This window comes from Suncus etruscus, chromosome 1 (genome assembly GCF_024139225.1).
Source record: "Suncus etruscus isolate mSunEtr1 chromosome 1, mSunEtr1.pri.cur, whole genome shotgun sequence".
Classification (NCBI taxonomy): Eukaryota; Metazoa; Chordata; class Mammalia; order Eulipotyphla; family Soricidae; genus Suncus; species Suncus etruscus.
Genome location: NC_064848.1, coordinates 50,588,314 through 50,601,014, shown reverse-complemented (window position 1 = coordinate 50,601,014; position 12,701 = coordinate 50,588,314). Strand labels below are relative to the sequence as shown.

The 12,701-nt window shown below is 38.4% G+C and overlaps 1 non-coding gene across 1 annotated transcript; it reads right to left on the bottom strand.

Moving 5' to 3' along the window:
- Positions 1-12,286: 12,286 nt before the first annotated feature.
- Positions 12,287-12,393, bottom strand: LOC126026955 (U6 spliceosomal RNA). The gene has a single exon (XR_007502143.1). It is a non-coding gene; the product is annotated as a U6 spliceosomal RNA (small nuclear RNA).
- Between the last annotated feature and the right edge of the window lie 308 nt (positions 12,394-12,701).

Below are 12,701 nucleotides of genomic sequence, written 5' to 3'. Positions count from 1 at the left end.
CACTAGATAGAAACCTTAATGTCAGTGCTATTAAATCAGTCCTTACCAAAAAAAAAAATTCTGGAAATGCTAAGTCCTAGCAGGAAGTATGTTCCAATTAGTACTGATAAAAGTACTGTGAGCTGAAAACTAAAGTGACTTTAGCAAAGAGGAAAGACAAAGAAACAGCTCCTCTGGCTCACTTGGAATATAAAAGGAGCCCCAGAAATTAATCTTCCTTGCTAAGTATATTTTCAATTATTTTTAGTTAGAGTCCCTTGTGTTTTACTTTAGTTTACTGACTGTGAGACACACACTATTTTTCCTTTGCAAAAATAGGACCTTAAGGGACAGGCATACTTACAGGGCTTGAAAGTAAGTCACTTGACTTTCATGCAGCAGACCCTAGTTCAATTCCCAGGACAGCAGGGATGATCCCTGAGCATAGAGCCAACAGTAAGTCCTGTGTATAACCAGGTATGATTCACAGATAAACCAAAAGTATAGAACTTCTAATATGGAATTTTTAGTAATTGCTCTACGCATTCATTGCCTTGTGAAATAAGTGGGTATCATCATATAGAGGAAAGGGACTGAGAAGGAGAGAGAAAGAAAGTGGCCTGCAATCTAGATCTAATACAGAAACTTGCATGTTCAAGGTATGTCTCCCACTGAGCCACATCTGCCCATGAATGAGAATATTCTGTTTACTCTCTTGTAGCTCCATTTCTGTGATGTTCTATAGAGTTGACACTAGCTGTCCTCTGACATCAGAGCAACTATTGGAACCCATGTTAGGAAAGATTCTGCAGACTTGCCATGAGTTTCAGGGAACATGATTAGATTTTCTCAGATCAGATCTGAGTCTTATCAGATAGAATGATAGACGGCAAAATTATATGTATGATAAATATATTTTTATTTATGTTAGAAATACTATTAACTTCAAAATGTTAACATTTTTCTTTATTTTCTTATTTGGGAGGAGGGCATACCAGGCAGTGCTTAGGAATCACTCCTGTTGTAGCTCAGGGATCCAGATAGGGTACAAGGGATAGAATTCAGGTTGGCAGCATGTAAAGCAAATGCTTTGCCCTCTCTACTATCCTCTAGCCCTGCTATCTTACTTTTTAACCTCTTTTAACTTCAAGTTTATCTTTTTTGTTTGTTTTTATTTGGAGGGCACACCCAGAAGTAGTTCATGATTTTTTCCTACTTCGAAGGCTTGCTGGGACTATATGGGACAACAGAAATCAAATGGGTCATCAGATACAAGGCAAGTACCAACCTGCTATACTATCTCTTCTGACCCCAAGCTTCTTTTCTAAAACTTTTTATTCAAGAGGTCTTTAAAGTTCCTATTACTTTCCTTTTCTCAGCTGTGTATTTCTTGTTTTGTTTTTTGTTTTTGAACCACATCCTCCAGCGCTCATGGGTTACTCCTGGCTCTGTTCTCAGAAATCCGCTTGGCAGGGGCCGGGCGGTGGCGCTAAAGGTAAGGTGCCTGCCTTACCTGCGCTACCCTAGGACGGACCACGGTTCGATCCCCCGGCGTCCCATATGGTCCCCCAAGCCAGGAGCGACTTCTGAGCGCATAGCCAGGAGTAACCCCTGAGCGTCACCGGGTGTGGCCCAAAAACCAAAAAAAAAAAAAAAAAAAAAAAAAGAAATCCGCTTGGCAGGCTTGGGGGACCATATGGGATGCCTAGGATCAAATCTGGGTTGGTCCTGGGTCAGCTGCTTACAAGACAAACACCCTTGCTAAAGCTCCTGCCCAGCTTTGTATTTCTTTGCTTATAGAACAACACCTATAATTGTTTGATATACTATTTTATGGCCAATCTTTATCTATGCAGATTCTAAACACTGTATCCTCAGATTGTTTCTTTGACTGTTTACCTTGGATGCATATCACAAAATGAGAGCTCAGTATAAGGTGGCCAAATAATGGAATGGCTGGATAATTGAATTAATCTGTTTAATCAAATGAATGAGTGCAGATTTTTCAGTGGTTGCTGAGTTAACATCATTTCCAGATTTTATATATGATGGGACCAAAATGTATATTCAAATACGTCTTGTTGTTTTACTTTTTTTAAATGAGTTTGCATATCCTGATTTAAGGTTGTCATCTATGATATGTTTTATTTCAGCATAAACATGGATCTTTTTTTTCAAATTGGTAATTGGAGTATTCCATGCAAAATATGCAGTGTTAAAAAAATTTGGCCCTAAAGCAAGTGACTGTAAAATGGAAACATTTGTGAAAATATTGACAGGTTGGGTACAACAGTTCTGAGGAACCTGATAGAAACTTTTCTCTTACCTCTGGGGCCATGTTTCCTACAAGAATCTTTATGGAGAACTGTCAGCTTCTTCACTGATCAAGAATGATTTTAGTACCTCAGATTCCTGAGATTAACCCACCTCATGCTCTTTTCTATTACATTTTTTTCAAAATGCATGTTGGAATGCCTGTAATGGAGGCAGGACCCCTCATTTATTATAACTGTTCAAAATTTGAGAACATTGACTCCCTTTACTACAAGTCTGTTTCTCAAATTTACACTTCACATTCACTACCTCTGCTATAGAGGTTTAAGGACTTGTCTAAAGTTGCAAAGTTCAAATTTCTGTTGCCATTCAATTTGCTACAACATCGTCTTTTTTGTAGGCACTTAGCTCATTCCCATGTCTGCAAGTAATAATATATATATATGTAATATATACACATATATATTTAAAATAAAAGCTTTAAAGTGAAAAAGCAAAGACATTTTTTTCTAAGGCAAACATTTATTGAGTTAAGACTTTAAAAGAAAGCTTTTGTTGACAGCCTCGTGCATCAGAGCTTTGTTTTCTGTGTTACTCCAAAAGCCACGGAGAGCTTAAACTCAAGCCTTAAATGTGTTCATTGCAGGAGCCCTGGCTTTGGAGGCTATAGAGAAAATAGTTTCAAAAACCCACCACACCTCTAACAATAAATACACCAGAAGGTAAAACTTCACTAGAAGTTTGCCTTTAGCTTTTAGCAGATACTGGACACACAAAGGATCTAAATTAGCTCTAAATTTTCTTTTAAATTTTTATTATCAATGTGGAATTTTAACTCATCAAAATTGACATTGCTAGGTAAAACAAATAGATTTTAAAATAGTAGGGTGTTCAATAAAAACAATGACTAGCATTTCTGGATATTTTTCAGTTTTCATTGAAAACCATCGATCTATAGTTTGGAAAGAAATATAAAAATGCCATTCATTGACTCACTTATAAAACATGGGAATCTTGCTTTTCAGTGATTCTTAATTATCACAAACAGATGATGAACCCCAGCATTTGTGACATCTAGAGAAATTGTTGCTATATTACTTTCAGTAATTCATTAAAAAAACCCAACCAAAAATAAGTATCTAATACAATTATAACTAACCCAAAGTTTCCTGTATTTTGAAATTATGGAAAGAAAGTAGAAGTCTACTGGGAGATCTACCATACCAGTTTTCTTCATCAGTTAGAAAGATAATAAGACAGGTAGGTCAGTTGCTTGCATGCTTAGATTTTTATCCCCAGTACACCCTTTGATCCCCCAAGCCCAGCCAGGAGTGATCACTGAGCTTAGAGCCAAGAGTAAACCTGAGCACCACCAGGTGTAGCCAAAAACAAAAACAATTATTTTTATTGCTGTTTAAGACTACATTAAAAATTATTTTTTCACTTTGTTTGCTAATTTGTTTTGGAAGGGGCAAGATCTCTTAAGCAGCACTCAGGATGCCCCAGACAGAGGGTTTTGCCCAACAAGGCCACAATTCAGTACAGGTTGTGGAAAATGTGATACTACTCAGCCTTGAGGTGCAGAAACAGATTTCTGGGGACCTCTAGAACTGCAGCCAGTTATGTTCAGTGGACTCTGTGGTATGGGGAATTGATCTGAGTCAGGCACTTTTTAATGCATTAGCTTCTATTACTAGCTTCCTCTTCTAAGATTTAGGTCAATTTTGGGGGGAGGTTTATTGGGGTACTTGGTGGTCACAAATGGTGATGATTAGAGGTTACTTCTAGATCTGCATCCAGGATTTATTTCTGGCAGACTTGGGACTACATGAGATGCCATGGATTAAACAGGGATGGTCACATGCAAGGCAAGCATCATACCTTTATACTATCTCTTGTACCCCAGTTTAGGTCCATTTTTAACTGTCCCATATACCTCTAACATCTTGAAAGAGTATTAGAACAGATAAATTGTTGTGTTGTTATTAAACGACTTCCCAGTGTCTATTGAGCTCTGTACTGCTTTGACTCTGACAAATCATTTATTTGTTTATGTAAAGGATATTCTCTAAATCATTGGAACACATCAAATAAGTAAAATACTGGAAATGCCCGGAATCCATTTGTATGCCATTTAAATTTCTTAAGACTGCTGGAATAGAAAGGGAAGAAATAGGAAGAAACATAAAAGAAAATGAGTATCTGCCATTAGAACAGAGATCTATATATTTAAAAGGAGAGATAATTATATAATTCAAAGTGATATAACGACCAGAGGGCTAGTTACTATAACCTGATGAAAAAATTGTTTATTGTTCTGGCTTTAGGATCACACCTAGCTGTGCTCAAGTTATATTCCTGGCTTCAGGGTAATGTTGGGGGACCAGTGTCATGCCAGTGATAGAACCTAAGTTGGGACATGAACTTTACTCACTCGCTATTTCTCTGGTAAACACCATACCCACTGTACTATATCTCTGATCTGTGATTAGAATTTTAGTGATAATATGACTAAAGAACCTAGTTATGTGACTACCTCTTTTAAGCTTCCCAATATATAGAATTCATGATGTCCTATTCACTTTTCTAATAAAAATCCAGAGGTCAGATTCAATAGTGGTGTTTATAAATGGGAAGAGTTATAATAATATCTCTTAGCTAGACAAGATTTTAAGTTAAATATAGAAATATTTAAGAGAAAGCGAACACAAAATGCTGTGTGCTAAAAAGAAACTGTGTTTACTTGGCATTTAAAGTTTTCGTAATGCTTAAGAGAATTTGATTTGGTAGCATAACAGATCAGCTTCATAATTCCAATTGAAAATGCATAATTGAGTAATTGATTTAGACTTGTGGTTTTAGGTTGAAATATTACTAAATTGATCTATAGCACTGGAACATTTAAAAGACCGTGATTCACTACATTTATAAATTTAATTTATTTGATTTAAAAGATTTATTTAATTACTCAGGAAGGTTTTAAGTCAGACAATTGAAGTACTTAAAGGAAATCAAATACATTACATTTATAAATGAATTTTAAAATGTTTGAGAAACATTAATTAACTGTTTATAAATGGAGCTAAATAGTCTTCTAAGTCCCCTTAAAAGCAATTGCTCAAATTTATTAGGTTATACACAGAATTAAATTTATAAGCTGAAATGAGAAGTGTAAGGGAAATGAAAATTTAAATAGAGTCCTTGAATAAATCAAGTGTTAATATTTAAGGCATTAGGATCCCCTTTTCTGAGCACAGAGGTCACAGAACTCAGATTCCTAGCCACCTTACTGTTTCACTCAGACTTTCTGCCTGCAGCATGAGATGGGTTTTCATTTTCATAGAGAACTTAGAATTCCTTTATAGACTAGAATTTTTGCAGTACTCAGGATAGTTCACATTTCCCTTTTTTGATAGACATATTTTGCTGGAAAAGGAAAAATCTGTGCAAATGTGATGTTTGGGGAACAATAGAATGGTGAGGTGCTGATAATCTAAATAATGCATACTTTTTGGCAGTTTTGTCACTTAGGTGATTTTTCCCAGTGCCTAATAACCTGATATTTTCCCCCAGAAGTTGGAAATTTAATGTGAAATCTTCTATATGAAAAATGTTGGCAACAATTACAAAAATCTTGGTTAGGGAGGAAGAAATCTCTATTTGAGCCTGCAAGTCATGTTTTAAACTTTTGGTGTGTAAGTGCTATGCCCAGAAATGTAATTTGGATGTCATCCGTCGCCTTGTCATCTCTGCCCCAGAGAGATATAGAACTCTGACATTCTGAACATTCCTGGAATCAACTCAAATCAAAAAGTATTAGAATCTAACATACTTTTTTATCAAAGATTTTGAAGAAAGGGAGAGGACTACATCTAGTCATACCACTGCTCTTTTCTCTAGACTCCTCTGCTTGGGGTGGAAAGCAGTCTTGTCTGATTTAGAGAATAATTTTCTGCTCCTCTTCTACCTTCATAACCCCCAAAATTATAGGCTCCTTCCCTGATTCTCTTAGCGTACACTCAATTCCACTCTCATTAAGCACAATAGTCTAGCTTTGTCTGCTACCTAAGCATCACAACACCAGTGGTAGCTGTGAAGGGATTTGAGTAACTCTTATGTTAGTTAGAAGCCCACACATGTCAGTATCTAAATGCAGGTTACTCAACAATCCTTACATGATAGACCACTTTGATCTAATTCCTGGCACTGGCAATGCCTTATTTGTCCATTTCTATTGTGGGATCTCTCAGGTAATGCTCCAGAAGCATGGGGACTAATTCTTTTACAGCCTCCTTTCTGACTTTACGTCCTGTAGCAGCATCTGCTACTGCTGCCTTTCCTAAATTCCCTAGGCCTTTGCTATTTCAGAATGTGCAACCTGACTATAGTGTCTGCATTGCTTCTCTGCTTAGCTTTTTTTGGCTTTTGCTTTTATTTGTTTTTTTAATAACTTTATTTAAGCAGCATGATTACAAACATGTTAGTGGTTAGGTTTTACTTATAAAAAAGAACACCCCCCCTTCACCAGTGCAACTTTCCCACCACCAATGCCTCCCAATTCCCTCCTCCCCCACCCCTTGCCCATATTCCAGACAGGCATTCTATTTCTCTCACTCCCCATCATTAGCTTCTTTTATCTTGATGGGGATTTAGCAAGCCCAGACCTGGTGTGTCTAGTTTTGCCCACTACAGTTAGCCCCACCCCCTTTTACCTAGCTTCCCCCAGCTATTGACATTCTTAAGGCTGTTAGTGCTGGGCATTTGGTGCTCCTTCCATCCACCCTCTGACAGTCTTCTATGGGAGCTAGTGGATATAAAAGCCAGCATCCATTTCCTAGACTTAGGTACTGGGTGCAGGTAAGTGAGACTTGTGTTCTGTGCTGCTTACCAGAGTTCCCTAAAGGGTTATCCTCAAATTGCCCACCTGGATAATAAATAATAAATATTGAAAATGAACGCTTAAGCTTTTTTTTCATTTCTTGAATTCATGATGTTACTGGTAATTCCCTGAATCACCTCCCACTTAAATTTTCAGATCAACTGCTGTGGAACCTATAAAAGTACTATAAAAATAGCCTCAAGGGCCCGGAAAGATAGCACAGCAGTGTTTGCCTTGCAGGCAACTGATCCAGGACCTAAGGTGGTTGGTTCGAATCCCAGTGTCCCCTATGGTCCCCGGTGCCTGCCAGTAGCTATTTCTGAGCAGACAGCCCGGAGTAACCCCTGAGCACCGGCTGGGTGTGGCCCCCCCCAAAAAAATTAGCCTCAAATTAGTGCCTGAATGATACAACAGCAGGTAGGGCACTTGTCTTGCACACAACCCACCCAGGTTTGAACCCTTGCATTCCATGTGGTTCCCTGAGCATTTATTTCTAGGAGTGATTCCTGATTGCAGTTCCAGGAGTAACCCCTAAATATTGCCCAGAATAACCCAAAAATGAACAAGCAAAAATATAATCCTCATATCAAATAACATTTAAAGGAAATTAATTAGGTAGCCCTTAACAATCTGTGTATATGCTGTAAGGAGGAGCTGTTTGGACCAGTATAAGTTTAGCTGTGGGGGACCAGGTAGTTCCTTGCGGGGACTTGACACAGGGACCAGGTAGTGCCTGTGATCCAAGTAAGGTTGGCTGTATGCAATGCAAGCACCATATCTCCTCTACTATCTTTCCAGCCTACCACTAGCAATCATAAGTATGCATTTTCTACACAGCTCTATTGAATCCGGTATTTAAGTTCAGTCTTTTTACCACAAACTAGAACATACTTTTGATAGCTGCCTGGCCTTTATAGGTACCCTTAGAAAAGGGCAATCTTCTCTCTGGAAATTTTGATTCAATAATTTGGATTTTTTGTTGTTGTTGTTGTTTTTTGTTTTGGGGTCATACCCGGTGCCGCTCAGGGATTACTCCTGGCTCTATGCTCAGAAATCGCTCCTGGAAGGCTCTGGGGACCATATGGGATGCCGGGAGTTGAACCACTGTCCTTCTGCATTCAAGGCAAATGCCTTCCCTCCATGCTATCTGGCCCCCAATAATTTGAACTTTAATAAATCATACTGACCCCTGTTTCTGACAAAAATCAATTCCTGGGAATCCTATCCTAACATAAGGTAGAGAATAATGATGATTCCAGTGAGGAGAGGGTTTATTTTTTAAGCCCTTTCCCAGTTGTCTTCATGCAGTTCAAAATGTGGCAACACTAATGGTTTTCTGCTCAACTCTGTTTGGAGCCCAAGTATACTCCTGGGTCTAATGGGATGCTTACGAAGTAGTTCATTATTCCTCTGCAAAAGGTTTTCTGTCTGCCTTTAAATCACCTTTTTGGTGACTCAACAGCCCCCAGGAAGTTTGCTTCAAGGAAGACATTTAACATTTCTAACCGTGGAGCAGGGAGTGGCTTATTCACCCAAAGGATGCAATCTATTCATGCTGACATAGGCTCTCTAATGCAAACATAATAAAGTATTCATGAGCCTTGCTTTTGCCTCAAAATAGAACCCTTTCTCCATTTGGGTAAAGTATTAGAGCTTTAAATTCCTACTGCAATGAATCCACTCACTTCTGGTTTCTAATTGTTTTCTCCTTTTTCCTTGGAGGGCGACTGCTATGCTCTGCTTTTCTTAGCCATCTGTCCTTTTGCATTTGCTCTCGCCTCATCTCCCAGTCTCACTTCTCTCTTCAGCCTTGTTTACAGTTCTTTTTCTAGAGGGGTGGTTGTGGAGTTGACTTCCCAGGGGAAAAAGAAATAAAATATTCATGAGAAAGATAGTGTGGGCTTCTGGGATCTGGAAGAAGGCTCACTGAATATATAGTAAATGAAAGAAAAACTTAAACATGTTAATTTTAATACTTTAACAAGCACTGGCATGTCTGTAGCCCCTCACAAGATGTAGTCTTCTTGAAGTTGGATAGCCTGTTTTAGTTATTTTAGTCATGCATGATTCCCCCCCCCCATCATTAAATTAGAATATGATTACCTCCCACAGCCAAAATAGCACCCTTGGGTATTAAGTGATACAATTTATTTCATAAATGGGATCAAAAATACCTTTATTAGATGGTAGTGACTGGGGGAAACAGCATTTTATTAGCATTTTGGTATTGACTCTCTTTTATTACATTTAATAAGAAAGGGATTTTGACAGCAACCCAGAGATGTACTCTAAACTTTTATCCATGCTTCAGCTACCTTGTTTGAAGAATGCTTGCTTTGTTTTTCTTTTAATGTAGAATGCAAACTGTTTGCCATAGATTCTTTTGAAAACCTCAAGGGCTGCATGTTTAGTTTTGAGATCTAGGTCCTAGAAGATTCTTTCTTTTGGTGAGTTCCAAGGGACAGGATTGTGAAGAACTTAATGTGCAAAGACCAGAACAGAAAATCCATGAAAGTACTGCTGCCACCAGTGTCTTTTCTATTTTCAACAAACATTTAACAACCGAAGACGTAGCAATCAGCAACACAAAATTGCATTGCTAGTGGATCTGGAGTTTAGGAAGGGATAAGCCATAAAAATAAATCTAGGCTTTGTCAGAGCTGAATCCCTTGTTCTGCACAGGTTTTTTTGGATGTTCTGTGTCAGTACTGTGTGTGCCATGTTCCACCTACAGTCTCAACTTTCGTGGTGCCGGGCAGTCACACTTGGAAATTCTGTGATGCTTTTCCTGAGGGATGATAAAAATAGGATACCAACTCAGTTCTAGTTGAGGCATAAAAAAGAACTACTGTGAAATGCAGAAGAGGGATTAAGGGTCATCTTTGAAAAGGCTGACTCTGCTGCTTATTGGCAGGTGACCTTGATCAAGTTATTTATCTTCTCCACCTCAGTTTGTTCAGTGTGAAACTTACAACCTGCCGTCTCTGGTGCCAGTTGTAAGGATAAAATGAGGTCATATTTGCTGTGCACTTAGACCAATGCTCCTGGCGTCCAGTTAGTGACAAATAATAGTCACTTGGTCTGCTCTCTTGCCTGAGGCTTGAGCTTTTCATCTTTGGCAGATGGGTTGTTAGTCAGCTCCTGCTGAAATGTTCTCCTATTTGGGAGCACTGAGACTTATTGAGGATCCTCTGAACTTTGGCTATTGCTTTTCTTTTTCTCTCCTTCATGTAAAGTTCAAAACTTTCTACCTTCTGTTCAGAATAATACCTGTCCTCCAGATTTTTGTTCTTTGCTACACCAGGTGGTGCTTAGGAAATTATGTGGTGCTGGTGATCCAACCCATGTCTCCCACATGCAAAACCTGCACATCAGTCCTTTGATCCATCTTTCTGACACCAGTCCTCTTGATGTTTGAAAGTAGTGTGTACCATTGGAGCTACTTTTCACTGAACTAACTATTCCAGATCCTATACTTTTCTTTCCAAAGACTGATTTTTCAGGCTCTAATTTTATCCTGGGTTATTGGGAAGATATGCACTGTTATTTCCCTCAGCGATAGGGCTTGAGTAGTCTTACCACTTCAAGTGCCTATATCTGACCAATTTTCTCTTTATCTATTTATAGGGCAGAATGTCCAGGTATGAAGAAATAGTCTAGTGATCCTAGAACTGCTGTGTGCAATAGCATGGTGAAAATGAGCCAGTGTTGAAGAAGAGTACGATCGAGTGATGAAGACTAATAATAAGTAAAGAAATAAAATTCCAGATAATGCAGTTCAATTTGGGGCTTAAGTGGACTGGAAAGGCTGCTGTAAGAAATTGATAGAAATTGATGAGCCCTTTAGGTGGAAAAAGGAGCAGCAAGTAAGTATTTGGAATGCAGTGTTCCAGCAGAGGAAGAGTTTGTATTAATGCCTGCAGTAGGAAAAAGTCTGGTTGTGGGAATAAAAGAATGGTTGAAGGAAAGAAAAGGAGTGGATGAGGTTATTGGTTTCTGCTCAATCTGTAGTGACCTGGTGGAAATTCTCCCCACATTCATCTGAAAAATTTCATTGATTAGAATTTCACAGTTAGAAGGGTCATTTCCCAAAAACCCCAGTCTCAACTGCACATGGTTGGTCTATACAGAACCTTCTTTCCAGCTTTCATTTGTTTTTAGTACCTTCTCTGGACAGATGTTTAAAAGCAGTTAGGGCCCTAGATTTGCTTTCTATTGCAAAAGAAAAAAAACTAATTGTTGCTTTTTCAGATTTCTAGTGTCACATTATTTCTTCTATACCTTTGTGTGCTTGAAGAAGGTAGATTTCCAGCATGTTGTTGAAAGGTGTCATTGTTTTCCCCAAAAGGAGCACTAGACTGATTAAATTTGGAGACTTAAGCTAGAGAAACCCTCTTATTCGTTCACCATTTGCTCACAATAGATTAGCATGGAAATAGATTTGCAAGTGTCTGTCCTTTAAAACTGTTACTTCCTTAGCTCCCTGGGTTAATTTTGACCCTTTCACAAGGAGCTTCACATTCCAACCGTAAATTCTGGAGTTAAACAGCATGTTTGAAATGTAGTTGTTGAGCATACACTTCTTGCATGATTGATTATTGAATATTGACTGAAATATACACCTCCAAGTTTTGTCCAGCTCACTATTTCTCAAGGGAGTACAATTTGCATTTTGGGTGGTAGTTATTTGTTGTTTGGAAACAACACTTGCCTTAAATTGTTCACATCCCTGTTCTGGCCTCTTGCTTAATGTATTTCCAAAGCACCCTAGGGGGCAATAGTGATGCCAGTTGAGTACCTTGCCAGCCCATTGTTTACTTATTCATGTAAAAACTTTGAGTCACAACTAAGTATCAAGTCTGTGAGAGAGGCACATGTTTGACTAACATTGGAATAACAATTGACTACTTAATTATCCATTTTAAGTCATCTCTGTAGCACAATCCTTCCTCATATCACAATGTCCCTTTATAATATCTAAACACTGATTCTGGCAATATTGTTTCCCGTAATAAGAATAGATCTAGTCCTTTTCCTTTTGTGATTGCTTTTCAACTATTGAAGACATTTTTATTGCCCTCTGTGCACCTACAATTTTCCCTTTTTCTATGTGAAATATGACTCTGTTTTTTGGGGAGGATTCTTATGACATGAATTGCAATGGAACGCTTCACATTTTTGTGTGTCATCCTTGCGCAGGGGCCATGCTGATCCTCTCTGTATCGTTCCAATTTTAGTATATGTGCTGCCGAAGCTAACACAGGCATGAATTGCAATGATCTCAGGTCTTTGTTATGGGGTAGAGATGTGACAGGATGCATTCACTTTGAGTATCACCCCATAATATTTTTTACTTTGCTTTCATGTTTCACATTTTCCCCACTGTTTACAACTCAAGCCGTGATAGATCTGCCAGGTTTTTGTGTGCAGGATTATTTTTAAATGGATCAGGTCACATCTCTGTAGCCACAGCAAAATCTTCTTTGTGATATGATTGCCTCTTTCTAGGCTTCTAGCAGAGTAGCTGAATGTTCAGAACTTGCTGTGTTTGTAATGTTATGTTGAACAG